The 14,360-nt window shown below is 48.0% G+C and overlaps 1 protein-coding gene across 7 annotated transcripts in view; it reads right to left on the bottom strand.

The window, feature by feature from the left end:
* Window positions 1-14,360, bottom strand: part of pik3cd (phosphatidylinositol-4,5-bisphosphate 3-kinase, catalytic subunit delta) — a 245,206-nt gene that overhangs the window by 107,785 nt on the left and 123,061 nt on the right. Inside the window, exon 1 of one of the 7 annotated variants that reach the window (XM_070860521.1) lies at window positions 12,536-12,904. The exons of 5 other annotated variants lie outside the window; for them this stretch is intronic. The gene's annotated coding sequence lies outside the window, so the exon portion shown is untranslated. Of the gene's footprint in view, window positions 1-11,655; window positions 11,724-12,535; window positions 12,905-14,360 lie in introns of those variants that run through there. One more of the 7 variants, XM_070860522.1, reaches the window with a different exon arrangement.

Here is a 14,360-nt window from a genome sequence, read left to right as displayed (position 1 = left end):
CCACCCAACCGATTCACGCTGCCGTGCGCACTCGCTAAAAACACGGCCATCAAGTTTACGGATTTCAGATCTGGAGTTGGATATTATTTGGACCCAGAAACTGAAAAAGAAAAAAAAAAAACGAACAGCAGGCAAAATTTGCCTGGGACATTATAGAGACAGCGAGCTGTCAATCTCAGATGGGTTGTCAAGGGGAACGAGAAGAGCTGAAGTTGGGGGACGTCCCTGGTGAGCAGGAGGAAGTCGGGGGAGCAACTGAAGGTTAGTGTCAAAGCAGCTTGCAACTTCCAAAAGATACTCAGCTCAATAAAGTGCATGCATGTGAGCCAACAGCACACACACAGGATCACCATATGAGCGTGTTCAAAGTACTTCATACATAATAATTAGGAGCGGGAGTTGGCCATTCGGCCCCTCGAGCCTGCTCCACCATTCAATGAGATCATGGCTGATCATCTACCTCAACTCCACTCTCCTGCACTATCCCCATATCCCTCGATACCCTTAATATCCAAAAATCTATCGATCTCTGTCTTGAATATACTCAAAGACTGAGTCTCCACAGCCCTCTGAGGCAGAGAATTTTAGAGATTCACCACCCTCTGAGTGAAGAAATTTCTCCTCATCTCAGTCGTGAATGGCCGACCCCTTATTCTGAGACTGTGACCCCTGGTTCTAGACTCCCCAGCCAGAGGAACATAAGAACATAAGAAATAGGAGCAGGAGTCGGCCATTTGGCCCCTCGAGCCTGCTCTGCCATTCAATAAGACCATGGCTGATCTGATAATGGTCTCAACTCCACTTCCCTGCTCTCTCCCGATGACCCTTGACTCCCTTATCTTTCAAAAATCTGTCTATCTCCACCTTAAATATATTCAATGAACCAGCCTCCACAGCTCTCTGGGGCAGAGAATTCCAAAGATTCACGGCCCTCACAGAAGAAATTCCTCCTCATCCCAGTTTTAAATGGGCGGCCCCTTATTCTGAAACTATGCCCCCGAGTTCTAGATTCCCCCACGAGGGGAAACATCCTCTCCACATCTACCATCAAGCCCCCTTAGAATCTTATGTTTCAATAAGATCACCTCTTATGCTGCTAAACTCCAAGGAGCACAGGTCCAACCTGCTCAACCTCCCTTCACATGAGAACCCCTTCATCTCAGGAAACACCTTCCCTGATTCTACCCTGTCAAGCCCCGTAAGAATTTTGTATGTTTCAATGAGATCACCTCTCATACTTTGCCAATTGGAATTTCTGCCCTTTCTAAAGCATTCATCATGAATTGGTCACCTTAAAATCTCAAGGGAGCGATTTTCAGGTGACCAAATCCATCAGGTGGGAGGTGCAAGTCTACTGGATGGAATCAGTCAGTCCGAGCCCTGATCCATTTTCACCGTCTCATCCTCCATTCTCGATAGAGAACGGCAGATTTCTAATATGACTCTTCGTCGGTTCGTTATTTATTAATACACATATAAAAATAAACTCTGGATTTTCCCCGATGGCAAGGGAAAGCAAGCACCTTCTTTAAATAAATACAAGGCGTGAGACAGTTCTGGTTTCTGGGTTGGCAGCGACTAGTGGCAATTTGGCATTCAGGAATTAAAATGAAGCATTTTCATAGGTAGCTGTTTTTCATATTTGCCCCATGGGTGCTTTGCTTAAGAATTCATAGCAACACATTGCTACTAAGAACCAGTTGGTTTATTAGCAAAAGGTTTAACAATTACACTACACGTTACCAGTTCATCCACCAGGCTCACAATCACTTGCCCCATCGTGGATCCCCCGAACCCAACTGGCTGGGGTTTTATTGAGTCTTGTGAACATCACGTGACTGGCTAAGCCACTCCCAACTCAACAGCTCTACCAACCTGTGAGCAGCCTCACAGTGAGCATACATTACAGTAACATTTCCCAATTCCCTCTCTAGCCACCCTGCCCCTCTTTCTCCTTCCCTCCTCCCCCTAACCCCCCACTCCCACTCCCACCTCGCCCCCACAGCTCGTGTGTATAAATGAGAAATCTGGTGCATGACAGAAGGGAAGAGAGAAATCTGACAGACGTAACGTTGTAGCATCACTTGGCAAAGCAACATGTTTCTTTTGGAGCCATTGTCACTGAACCGATCTATTCATTTAAATGCTGACTGACAGATTTGAGCTTTTGAACATCTATGTAGAATGCTAGAAACATACAGCATAGAAGGAGGCCATTCAGGCCACTTTGTCTGTGTCGGCTCTTTGAAAGACCTGTCCAATTAGTGCCATTCCTCTATTCTTTTCCCACAACTGTCAGCTGTGACTCAGTGGGCAACACTCTCGCCTCTGAGTCAGAAGGTTGTGGGTTCAAGTCCCACTCCAGAGACTTGAGCACAAAAATCTAGGCTGACACTCTAGTGCAGTGCTGAGGGAGTGCTGCACTGCCGGAGGTGTACTCTTTTGGAGGAGACATTAAATCGAGGCCCCGTCTGTCCCCTCAGGCGGACGTAAAAGATCCCATGGCACTATTTCGAAGAAGAGCAGGGGAGTTATCCCCGGTGTCCTGGCCAATATTTATCTCTCAATCAACATAACGAAAACAGATTATCTGGTCATTATCACATTGCTGTTTGTGGGAGCTTGCTGTGCGCAAATTGGCACATTACAACAGTGAGACAGACTGTCTGTCCCACCTGTGACAGGGACTGTGGCTCTCGTATTGGACTGTTCAGTCACCTAAGAACTCACTTTTAGAGTGGAAGCAAGTCTTCCTCAATTCCGAGGGACTGTTTATGATGATTACAACAGCGACTACACTCCAAAAGTACTTTGGTGGTTGTGACGTGCTTTGAGAGGTCCAGTGGTTGTGATAGGGGCTATCTAAATGCAAGTCTTTCTTTCACAGCCTTGCAAATGTTTCCATTTCAAGTATTTATTCAATTCCCCTTTTGAAAGGGATTACTGAATCTGCTTCCCCCACACTTCCAGATCACAACAACTCGATGCGTAAAGGAACAATTGCACTGCAGTGATCTGACATAAGCCATTATCAAAGCCACAATAAACAGCGATGCAATATTCATGCTAGGCGTAGTGCTGAAATGTATATAACAGCACCTGGACATGGCAAACACAACACAATAGTCACTTACAGAAATAGCATTTTTTTTTTAAACCACGAAAAAACTTCATGCACAGCCAGAGTTATTGAATTGCATGTACGTCTGTAAATCTCGCCCGCCGTCGCTTACAGGCCATGGAGGCGTTATAGAACTTGGCCGTTCAGGGGTGATGTCAGGAAGCACTTCTTCAAGCAAAGGGTAGTGGGAGTCTGGCACTCTCTCCTGCAAAAACTGTGTCAATTCAAAATTTTACAACCGAGATTGACCGATATTTGTTCTGTCAGGGTATTGAGGGATATGGAAGCAAAGCGGGCAATTGGAGTTAAGCTACAGATCAGCTATCATCTAATTGATTGGAGGAGCAGGCTCGAGGGATGAATTGCCGACTCCTGTTCCTATAGTTGTGTGCACGTTCTATTTTAAAAGGCAGGTGAATCATCGGGGACCTGTGGGGCCACAGTGGGAAGGGACAGAATAATGGGGGCCGAAATTGCCCCTCTGAGAAAGGCGCGTTAGCGCTAACGGGATGTTAAAGAGTTTTCGCCGGGGTGCAGTGGCCAAAGCCCAGCAACCCCCCCTCCCCCTGGAATTGCCCCCGGGGCTCAGCCCGTGATTCATGGCCTGGCGTGCGCAAGCACGGCGATGACATCATCGGCGTGCTCATCGACCCCTTGTCACACCGCGGTGGAAACTGCCCCACGCAGCGCGGGGTCGGAGGGGGGCAATGCTACGGGCGGGGCTTCACGAGGCGAGAATCTGTGGTGGCCTGAGGCGCCCGGTCGCTCTTAAAGGGGAGGAGGTAGCGCCAACGCCGCCATCTTTGTTTGTTGGCCGTCTGAATGGCAGCCGCCGGTTCGGCCGGGACACCAACAGGCAAGCCCGACACCCCGCTGTTGGCCGAAACCCTCCCTGGTGGGCCAGTGGCGCCGGGAAAGCGGCGGCAGAGTTTGCAGCGGCCCTCCCCTTTAAAAGAAGGACGAGGGGCATTGTGACGTGTCAGCATGATGCGGCCCCCATAGAATCTCACAGCACAGAAGGAGGCCATTCGGCCCATCGCGCCCTTTGATAGAGCTGTCCAATTTAGTCCCAAACCTCAGCTTTCTCCCCAGAACCCTGTATTGACAACAAGTCAGAATTGACAACATGTTGAGCAAAGGCCGGAGGGTCATGGTGGCCGTACCTTGGAGAATTTGCTGTGCTACAATGTGATTGAACAGAAACAGTTTTTGGAGGAAAGATTAACTGCAACATGTTTGATGAATAACAAAACCAGAAAGAAGAACTGCCCAAAAATCAAGGAGGAAGATGAAAAGACACTTAATGAAGAAGCCCGACAGATGTTCATGAGAGACACAAACTGTGTAAACAACTATATAATCATCAAATATACATAGAACAGCTTCCACAATTGGGCTGGGTATACATCGAAACTCCAGCTCCCCTTTCCTTTCCACTCGAGAATAAAATACACCACACAAAGCCGGCAGGTGATGCACACATTGCTTGCTTCAAGCATGAGTCAAGCTATTTAAAACTGTGACCGACAGCTAATGAGGAAATGAGCTGTACACAAAGGGGTTTTCCAAGTTTGTGAGAGGCAAGCCTTGTGTAAGCATACTCTGTGAATGATTCTAGGCTCCCTGGGCTTCTTAAATATACTGGTGTATGACTTGTGATGTTACGATGGTCAGGCCACAGGTCTGCTGGGAACAGGAATCAAGATTGTGGCCTGCATCAAGAAAGCTACTTAACAAGTAACAGGGGGCAGAGCATTCTTAGCTGGGCTGGACCGATTTCCAGGACTGCCGTGAAGCTGTTGCTAATCAGCTACAGGGCTGAGGGGTCACAAAACTAGGAGAACAAATGGGAATACTCACAACCAGAGAGGGAACAGCAGCACGAATTGATTCAGAGAATCACAGAATGGTTACAGCACGGAAGGCCATTCGGCCCATCGAGCCCGTGCCGGCTCTCTGCGAGAGCACCTCAGCCAGTCCCACTCCCCCGCCCGTTCCCCGTGGCCCTGCAATTCTTTTTCCTTCAGGTACTTATCCAACTCCCTTTTGAAAGCCGCGATTGAGTCTGCCTCCACCACCCTCTCAGGCCGTGCATTCCAGATCCCAACCACTCGCTGCGTAAAAACGTTTTTCCTCCTGTCGCCTTTGGTTCTTCTGCCAATCGCCTTAAATCTGTGATTAGCATGGACCAATCCGAAACACTGCTGTGGCACTGAGATCACACGACCGGGGAAACACAAACCTTTTAATATAGATCGAAATTCTGAGGGAATGGGATTCTCAAACTGATTCAGCAGCTAGCTTTGGAGGCATTTACTCCACCACTTTCCTTAACACAGAATCCTAAGTCAATCTCCTCCGATTCAAATGAAATCTCGCGACTCTGAAAATTTGTTTGCTTCGCGCCACCCGTTGGCAGCTGAGCGGGGCGCTAGCGGGCCGCGAAGCGCTTACCGCCCGAGCGCCGTGCCGTTAGTGCCCGCCGCGAACATCACTGTTGGTTTAGCGGCGGCGCGATCAGTTAACGCCGCATGCTCTGGCGCTGCCCACTCGGTGATGCCGTGGTCCTAAACTTCGCTCCTCTCGCCTGCCGTAGCGCCCGGCGCCGTCACCGACAGGGAGAGCGGGCGGTCGGTCGGTGGGAGCTCCCGGGGCGATGGTATAGAGCAGGAACCGGTGGTCAGTGTAAAGTCTTTTAACGTCGCTGTGATTCTGTGAGGTCGGACGCACTGCTGCTGGCGTTTCCAATGTTCCCTTCAACTTCCTCTCATGTCCCGGGTGGTCCAGCTGACCTCCCCGTTAGCCGCTGGGATGCTGGTTTCCTGGCGTCAGAACTTCATTATCCCCGCAGCGCTATCGCCCCGTAGCGCCCCGAGAATAGCGTGGGACGCTTCCATTAGCGCTCCTCTCCCGTCTTGGGGCGCTAATCGTGAATATCCCGGTTGGAGGCGGTAAACATCGTCCGGCACTGAAGTTAGCGCCCAGGGTGTGTCACCGCCTCAAACCGGCCTATAACGAATTTGTAGCCCTGAACACTTTTGAAGATTAAACGCTGGTGAACCTTCGTTGCACTCCCTCTACGGCAAGTATATCCTTATGACTTATGAAGAAAGATTGAGCAGGTTGGGCCTACACTCATTGGAGTTTAGAAGAATGAGAGGTGATCTTATTGAAACATATATGATACTGAGGAGACTCAGATGCAGAGAGGATGTTTCCACTTGTGGGGAATCTAGAACTATGGGGCACAGTTCAAGAATAAGGGGCTGCCCATTTAGGATGGAGATGAGGAAAAATTTCTTCTCTCCGAGGGTCGTAAATCTGTGGAATTCTCTGCCCCCGAGAGCTGTGGAGGCTGGGTCATTGAATATATTTAAGGTGGCGATAGACAGATTTTTGAACAAAAAGGGAGTGAAGTGTTATGGGGAGCGGGCAGGGAAGTGGAGTTGAGGCCAGGATCAGATCAGCCGTGATCTTATTGAATGGCGGAGCAGGCTCGAGGGGCCAAATGGCCAACTCCTGCTCCTATTTCTTATGTCCTTATCCTTCTTTAGGTAAGGAGACCAAAACTGTACACAATACTCCAGGTGCGGTCTCACCAGGGCCCTGTATAATTGCAGTAAGACGTCTTTACTCTTATACTCAAATCCTCTTGTAATAAAGGCCAACTATCTGTCTTCAATCTTTGATTCTATATAAATCTGCACAACAGATCTCATAGTCAACCGCACCCTCACTTCTCAATAATTGCCCACTTTATCAGTTCCAAAGTATGAAGGTCTGATTGCCTGAATTTTTCAGGTTTAGATCAGGCCAGTCTCTCACGCTCCTTCACGGTGTGACGTTCCTTTGGCGCTCCGATGATGGATTCCCTCCCAAAGAGGTGTGCTTGCTGCTAACATTACTCCACTATTGCCCCGTATTGAGCTTCCTTCCCAATTTCCCGGCCTCTGTGTTCTCAAATACTTCAGACAAGTTGGATTGGATCTCACCATCTCCCTGGGTCTCTCTATTGGGCGGGCCACATTGTCCGCATGCCAGACATGAGACTCCCAAAGCAAGCGTTCTGCTCGGAACTCCGACACGGCAGGCAAGGCCCAGGTGGGCAGAGGAAACGTTTCAAGGACAGCCTCAAAGCCTCCCTGATAAAATGCAACATCCCCACCAACACCTGGGAGTCCCTGGCCAAAGACTGCCCTGTGGAGGAAGAGCATCCGGGAGGGCGCTGAGCACCTCGAGTCTCATCACCGAGAACATGCATGAAAAAAGTGCAGGCAGCGGAAGGAGTGTGTGGCAAACCAGTTCCACCCACCCTTTCCTCCAACCACTGTCTGTCCCACCTGTGACAGAGACTGTAATTCCCGTATTGGACTGTTCAGTCACCTGAGAACTCACTTTTAGAGTGGAAGCAAAATCTTCCTTGATTTCCAGGGACTGCCTATGACGATGATGACCCACTGTATATTGAGTAGAATGGGCCTGTACTCACTGGAATTGAGAAGAATGAGAGGTGATCTCATTGAGACATACAAGATTCCGAGGGGGGTTGGCCGGGTAGATGCTGACAGGTTGTTTCCCCTGGCTGGAGAGTCTAGAACCAGGGGCATGGTCTCCTAGTCCATTAGACCAGGCCTCTGGATTACGAGTCTGGTAACATGACCAGTACGCCACCATAGGTGTGCTAATGTTCTTTCCTCAATCAACAGAATGTGAAATGCTTTACGATGTCCTGAGGATGAAGTCCCATTTTTTGCTGAGTGAACGAGGTGAAGCATTCCCTTGTTGAATAAACCATATCTCCGTTTGACTAGCACCGATTGGTTGAGCTGGCTGTTTAAGAATTGTAACTGACCTTGCTCAGTCCGTACCTCTTGTTGATAGGAATGTACCGGTTTCCTCCCCAGGACTGCCCGATTGCTTGGGTCAACACCATGGTATTTGACTACAAGGACCAGCTGAAGACTGGAGACATGTGACAGGGACTGTCATTCCCAAATTGGACTGTTCAGTCACCTGAGAACTCACTTTGAGTGGAATCGAGGGACTGCCGATGATGATGATGATGATGATGATGATGATGATGATGGGTTTCTCCCCCTACCGATCCGTGCTGTCTGCTGGGGACTCCGTATTTGGCAGCAGTATTGTCATCCAGCCACTATCGGGTAAATGAGCGAGTGTGACACCGGGGCTGAACCCTGCCCAGGATGAAGACTCGGGTTGGCGATGCAGGGAAGATCTCCGGGGTCGAGTGGAACAGGTTGGGGCTGAGCGGAATAGTTGCTCGGGACTATATATAGGTGGCAGCGGTCCTGGAACCAAACTTATGCCTCGGGCCCCTGACACAGGTCGGGTGTTGAGGTCTCTAGATAGAGAGAAACTGTTCCCATTGGCGGAAGGATCGAGAACCAGAGGACACAGATTTAAGGTGATTGGCAGAAGAATCAAAGGCGACATGAGGAAAAACTTTTTTTATGCAGCGAGTGGTTAGGATCTGGAATGCACGGCCTGAGAGGGTGGTGGAGGCAGACTCAATCGCGGCTTTCAAAAGGGAGTTGGATAAGTACCTGAAGGCAAAGAATGTGCAGGGCTCCAGGGAAAGGGCTGGGGAGTGGGACTGGTGCTCTTGCAGAGAGCCGGCCCGGGTTCGACGGGTCCAATGGCCTCCTTCTGTGCTGTAACCATTTTTCCAGATACAATTTTCCCATCAGTGTGTTAGAAAGCAGCACATTTACATAGTGCCGTTAAAAATCACTGGGCAATAAAATGTACCATTACAAACCTATAAATCATATTTTAAAAATAAAAATCATCTTTGGTCACAACCAAAAATAACATAAACGACTAGGTGGAAGGACCACAGTCCATCTCCTCCTGTTAAATGAGGAACCAAGCCATCCATTTTGGGATGTTTCACCGCTCAGCACTCAGTCCAGTTTCCATACATTGGATGTGAAGAGGTTCCTCCTCATAGTATAATTAGCTAATGGCTTCCTAAGTTTGTAATGTCATCTGCTTTTTTTCCCCTCTGGGTCTACACACAGAACCTAGAATCATAGAAGTTTACAGCACGGATGGAGGCCATTTCGGCCCATCGTGTCTGTGCCGGCCGACAAGAGACTATCCAGCCTGACCCCACTTTCCAGCTCTAGGTCCGTAACCCTGCAGGTTACAGCACTTCACGTGCACATCCAAGTACTTCTCTATTCGACGTTTTGAAAAGGCGGGTGAGGGGGAGGAAGGGTGCCTGGACAGTAAGGGATCTACCAGATCACAAGATTTCTACCCAGTGTCAGCCGTGGCTCAGTGGGCAGCACACTCGCCTCTGAGTCAGAAGGTTGTGGGTTTGAGTCCCACTCCAGAGACTTGAGCATGTAAATCCAGGCTGACAATCCAGTGCAGTGCTGAGGGAGTGCTGCACTGTCGGAGGTGCCCCCGGTTTCCTGGCCACTCTCTATCCTTCAAATAACATAACAGATTATCTGGTTATTATAACAACAACCTGTATTTATATAGCACCTTTAACGTAGTGAAACGTCCCAAGGAGTATTATGAGATAAAACAATTTGACACCGAGCTGCATAAGGAGAAATTAGCGCCAGTGACCAAAAGCTCGGCCAAAGAGGTAGGTTTTAAGGAGCGTCTTGAAGGAGGAAAGAGAGGAACAGAGGTTTAGGGAGGGAGTTCCAGAGCTTGGGGCCGAAGCAACAGAAGGCACGGCCACCAATGGTTGAGCGGTTGTTATTATCACATTGTTGTTTGTGGGAGCTTGCTGTGCACAAATTGGCTGCCGTATGTTCCACATTACAACAGTGACTACATGCCAAAAAGTACTTCATTGGCTGTAAAGCGTTTTGAGACGGCCAGTGGTCATGAAAGGCGCTATATAAATGCAAGTCTTTCTTTCTTTACCCAACTTATCAAATTTCTGTATTTGTTCGCGTACTAGCATGTTACTGGAGTTGTTGTATTTGGATAGGATGGTCTCCTGAAATGATCGGTTTTCCTTTCCTTGGCTGCCGCTGTCTTTCAGGGTGGGTGGACTCCAGGGGTAGGTCAACATTTGGAAACATTGCGAATGCAGGGCTGTGCACAATGCACCTTCCTCTTTTTAAATACTTTGGAAGTCTGTGACAAATCCCCAACACCAGTCAATGGACTCCAGAAGTAAATCGAAGCGCTTGCAGTTATTTCGATAAAGGTGATAAAAGTGTTACGCAAGTGCTAAATATTTCTTCTTTTCAGCAACCGTATACCTAGTTAAATAAATCCCAGATTAGAGAGAGTAGACACACCGGCGGAGGTGCTACCAGGCTGCCGGTCAGAAAGGCAATGAGCAGAGGTTTGGAAGCCAGCCATTCACCCCCTCTGCAATAAAGGCATGGGATGCAGTGGCTCCTTTCATTCATTCACAAAGAAATAATCTTAAAAAGACCAACTTGCATTTATATAGCACCGTTCACCGCCTCAGGACGTCCCAAAGCGCTTTACAGGCAACGAAGTACTTTTTGGAGTGTAGTCACTGTTCTAATATGAGAAATGTGGCTGGCAATTTGCGCACAGCAAGCTCCCACAAACAGCAATGTGATAATGACCAGATAATCAGTGATGCTGATTGAGGGGTAAATATTGGCCCCAGGACACCGGGGAGAACTCCCCTGCTCTTCTTCGAAATAGTGCCCTGGGATCTTTTACCCCCACCTGAGGGGGCAGACGGGGCCTCGGTGAAACTGCAGTTTCACCTCAACGTTCAGCATCAATGCAAAAGGTCTGCACAAAATAGCGCTGCAGCAAATTTGCTTACCTGTAAAAGGCCGTCCCAGATAGTGTTGTTACCTGGATCTGGTTAGAGGTTAGAGTGCAGAGTTAACCACAGCTTGCTGGACCACGACAACCAGGAGCACAATTACACGATGGCAAGAACATAAAGAAATAGGAGCGGGAGTAGGCCATACGGCCCCTTGAACCTACTTGATAGATAGATTTTTAACCAATAAGGGAATTAAGGGTTACGGGGAGAGGGCGGGTAAGTGGAGCTGAGTCCACGGCCAGATCAGCCATGATCTTGTTGAGTGGCGGAGCAGGCTCGAGGGGCTAGATGGCCTACTCCTGTTCCTAATTCTTATGTTATGTTCTTATGTTCCACCATTTAATACGACCATGGCTGATCCGATCATGGACTCAGCTCCACTTCCCTGCCCACTCCCTTGTCCCCTTATCGGTTAAGAAACTGTCTAAAATCTACTCAACGACCCAGCTTCCACAGCTCTCTGAGGCAACGAATTCCACAGATTTACAACCCTCAGAGAAGAAATTTCTCCTCATCTCAGTTCTAAATGGGCGGCCCCTTATTCTAAGATTATGCCCCCTAGTTCTAGTCTCCCCCATCAGTGGAAACATCCTCTCTGCATCCACCTTGGCAAATCGAACTTTTTACTATTAATCCACTGCAGCATCAATGTCTTTTTGCACTTCAAGCAACACATTAGCAGCATAATACTCCCCACACCAAAAGTAATGTCAAATAAACTCACCTCACCTGTCTACCTGGGCCTTAGCCTAACCCGACACAGCTTTTACTCAACTCAAGACTAGGTTTAAATACACAACTTATTAGTAAAAATGATGGCACCATAAATCTGCTGTGCAAGTCCTGTGTGTGCCATCCTTCTGATCTACTGGTGACCAATCTGGTCCAAAAAATCTTGCTCAGCCATTCCAATTTGCTGGCTGAATGGCCTCTTATTGTGCCGTAAATTTCCATGATTCAATGTGCAAGTATACACTTAGAGGACATAAAAGCAAAGACACAGATCTGGCTCGGCACACCAACTCTTTGGAAAGACGCCAACAGGATCGAGAAATGAACAAGAATCTATTTCGCACAGCTATTACATTACAAGCTTGTAAAACCTTAACAAGATTAAAAGTAAAGTCATGCACAAGTTGGTCGTGTCAATATGACAAATAGTATCTCTGTTGTCCGCCCTCACAGGTCCTGCTTGTTAGTTTGAAACTGCCAACAGTCCCCGTCTGTGCTGAAACCCTGACAAATATTCCCATCTTCATAAATAGTTTAAAATGTTCCACATGCTTGGAAAGGAAGTAATTTTATAGACCAGGTTTGATCACATTTCTCGGATGTTTCGGTCCATCTGATGGGCAGGTTGGAGCAGGGGTTTCCAAAAAGGTTTCTCTTTCTATAAACGTTATATTTAGATTTTAATGTCAGACAAGATTCCAATTACGAAAACAGATCGATAAATGCACTGTATTGCTTCTAAACAGCTTGCACAGGGTGAGCGGTTTGCGTTGAAACAATGCTTTACATTCTGACACACGTTAGAATGAAGACACAGACAGCTCTACTGCCCAAATGAAATGGTACCTGTAAGACAATGCATGCAGACTTGCCTTGGTTCCCGAGTTGGAATGTGTGAAGATCACCAGACCCATGCATTAAGATTAACGATCCTGGTGTTGATGTACTGAGTGCTCGCAAACACAGTCTTCCTTGAATGAACCGAGCGTGTTTTTTTAAAAAAAAATCGTAAATCAACTTGGCAGTTACATCACACAGGAATTGTGCGCAATTCCAAAGCCCTTGGCTGAACAATTCTAGCAAGTAGCAGTAAACTCCTAGCGACAGGTCAAGTGGGAGCTCAAGCGGTTACGCCAGCTCACTGCTGAAAGCAGGCCAGCTGACATCAGTCACAGCTTCAAGTCAACATCAGAGCCCGAGGCTCTGCCACAACACACTCCCGTCTTTTCAACCTCTCCATTGCACTGCCATATTTTCTCCTGTTCCCTCTCTTGCCTCAAACTGGCTGCTTCTGGCGTGAAATGTAATTCTCTCAGGGCAAGTTATTTTTTTTTTTTTACAAAGCACAGCTTGAAAGCAGAGAGAAGCAACAACAAAAACTCTCCCCCACACCCCCCCCTCCCACACACACACAACCAGACTGCAACTTCTTCCTACCCTAAACCACCAACTGGAGGTTGAGCTCACATTATGTTCATCAAACCAGACAAGCTCCACCTCAGGATCACTTGCAAAAAAAGGTTTACTGAGCAATCGTGGAATTACAAATGAAGCGGTTTCCCAGCTGCAGAAACCCTCATCCATGCCTCTGTTACCTCTAGACTTGACTATTCCAACGCACCCCTGGCTGGCCTCCCACATTCTACCCTGTGTAAACTAGAGGTCATCCAAAACTCGGCTGCCCATGCCCTAACTCGCACCGAGTCCCGCTCACCCCCTGCGCTCGCTGACCGACATTGGCTCCCGGTTAACCAATGCCTCAATTTCAACATTCTCATCCTTGTTTACAAATCCCTCCGTGGCCTCGCCCCTCCCTATCTCTGTAATCTCCCTCCAGCCCCACAACCCCAAATCTGCCCTCTTGAGCATCCCTGACTATAATCGCTCAACCATCGGTGGCCGTGCCTTCTGTTGCATAGGCCCCAAGCTCTGGAACTTCCTCCCTAAACCTCTCCACCTCTCTTTCGTCCTTTAAGACGCTCCTTAAAACCTACCTCTTTGACCGAGCTTTTGGTCACCTGCCCTAATCTCTTCTTATGAGGCTTGGTGTCAAATTTAATGTTTTTGTTTTGTCTTATAACACACCTGTGAAGCACCTTGGGACGTTTCACTACATTAAAGGTGCTACATAAATACAAGTTGTTGTTGACAGATTTTATAAGCATTAAAGCCTCACATTTGCAAGTCCCAGGTTCAGACTGATTGCAGGCAAGTGAAATTTAATGCAATTGCTTCATTCTTACAAAACCTACAAAGGTATTTTGTGAAATACAATAAACCCACTACTGCATGTAAAACATACAACATTACTGGGAGCCCAGAGCACTCGGTGCACGACATTCAGTACAAGCACACTTGGAACATGGCGGCATGTTCTGCTTCATCAGCAGGTAAAGTGTAACATGCTGCTCTGATCGCAAACATTTCCCCAATCTGGAAATCTCCACTGCACAGACAGAGTTGCACCAAGACTCAAAAAGCTGAACCGTCACAACAGTGATCGTGTCAGTGCCGATACTTAGAACATAAGAACACAAGAATTAGGAACAGGAGTAGGCCATCTAGCCCCTCGAGCCTGCTCCGCCATTCAACAAGATCTTGGCTGATCTGGCCGTGGACTCAGCTCCACTTACCCGCCCACTCCCCGTAACCCTTAATTCCCTTATTGGTTAAAAATCTATCTATCTGTGATTTGAA

Source organism: Pristiophorus japonicus, chromosome 18 (genome assembly GCF_044704955.1).
Source record: "Pristiophorus japonicus isolate sPriJap1 chromosome 18, sPriJap1.hap1, whole genome shotgun sequence".
In the NCBI taxonomy this organism is placed as follows: Eukaryota; Metazoa; Chordata; class Chondrichthyes; family Pristiophoridae; genus Pristiophorus; species Pristiophorus japonicus.
The sequence above is the reverse complement of the archived record's forward strand: the minus strand, read 5'-3'. Positions and strand labels throughout refer to the sequence as shown.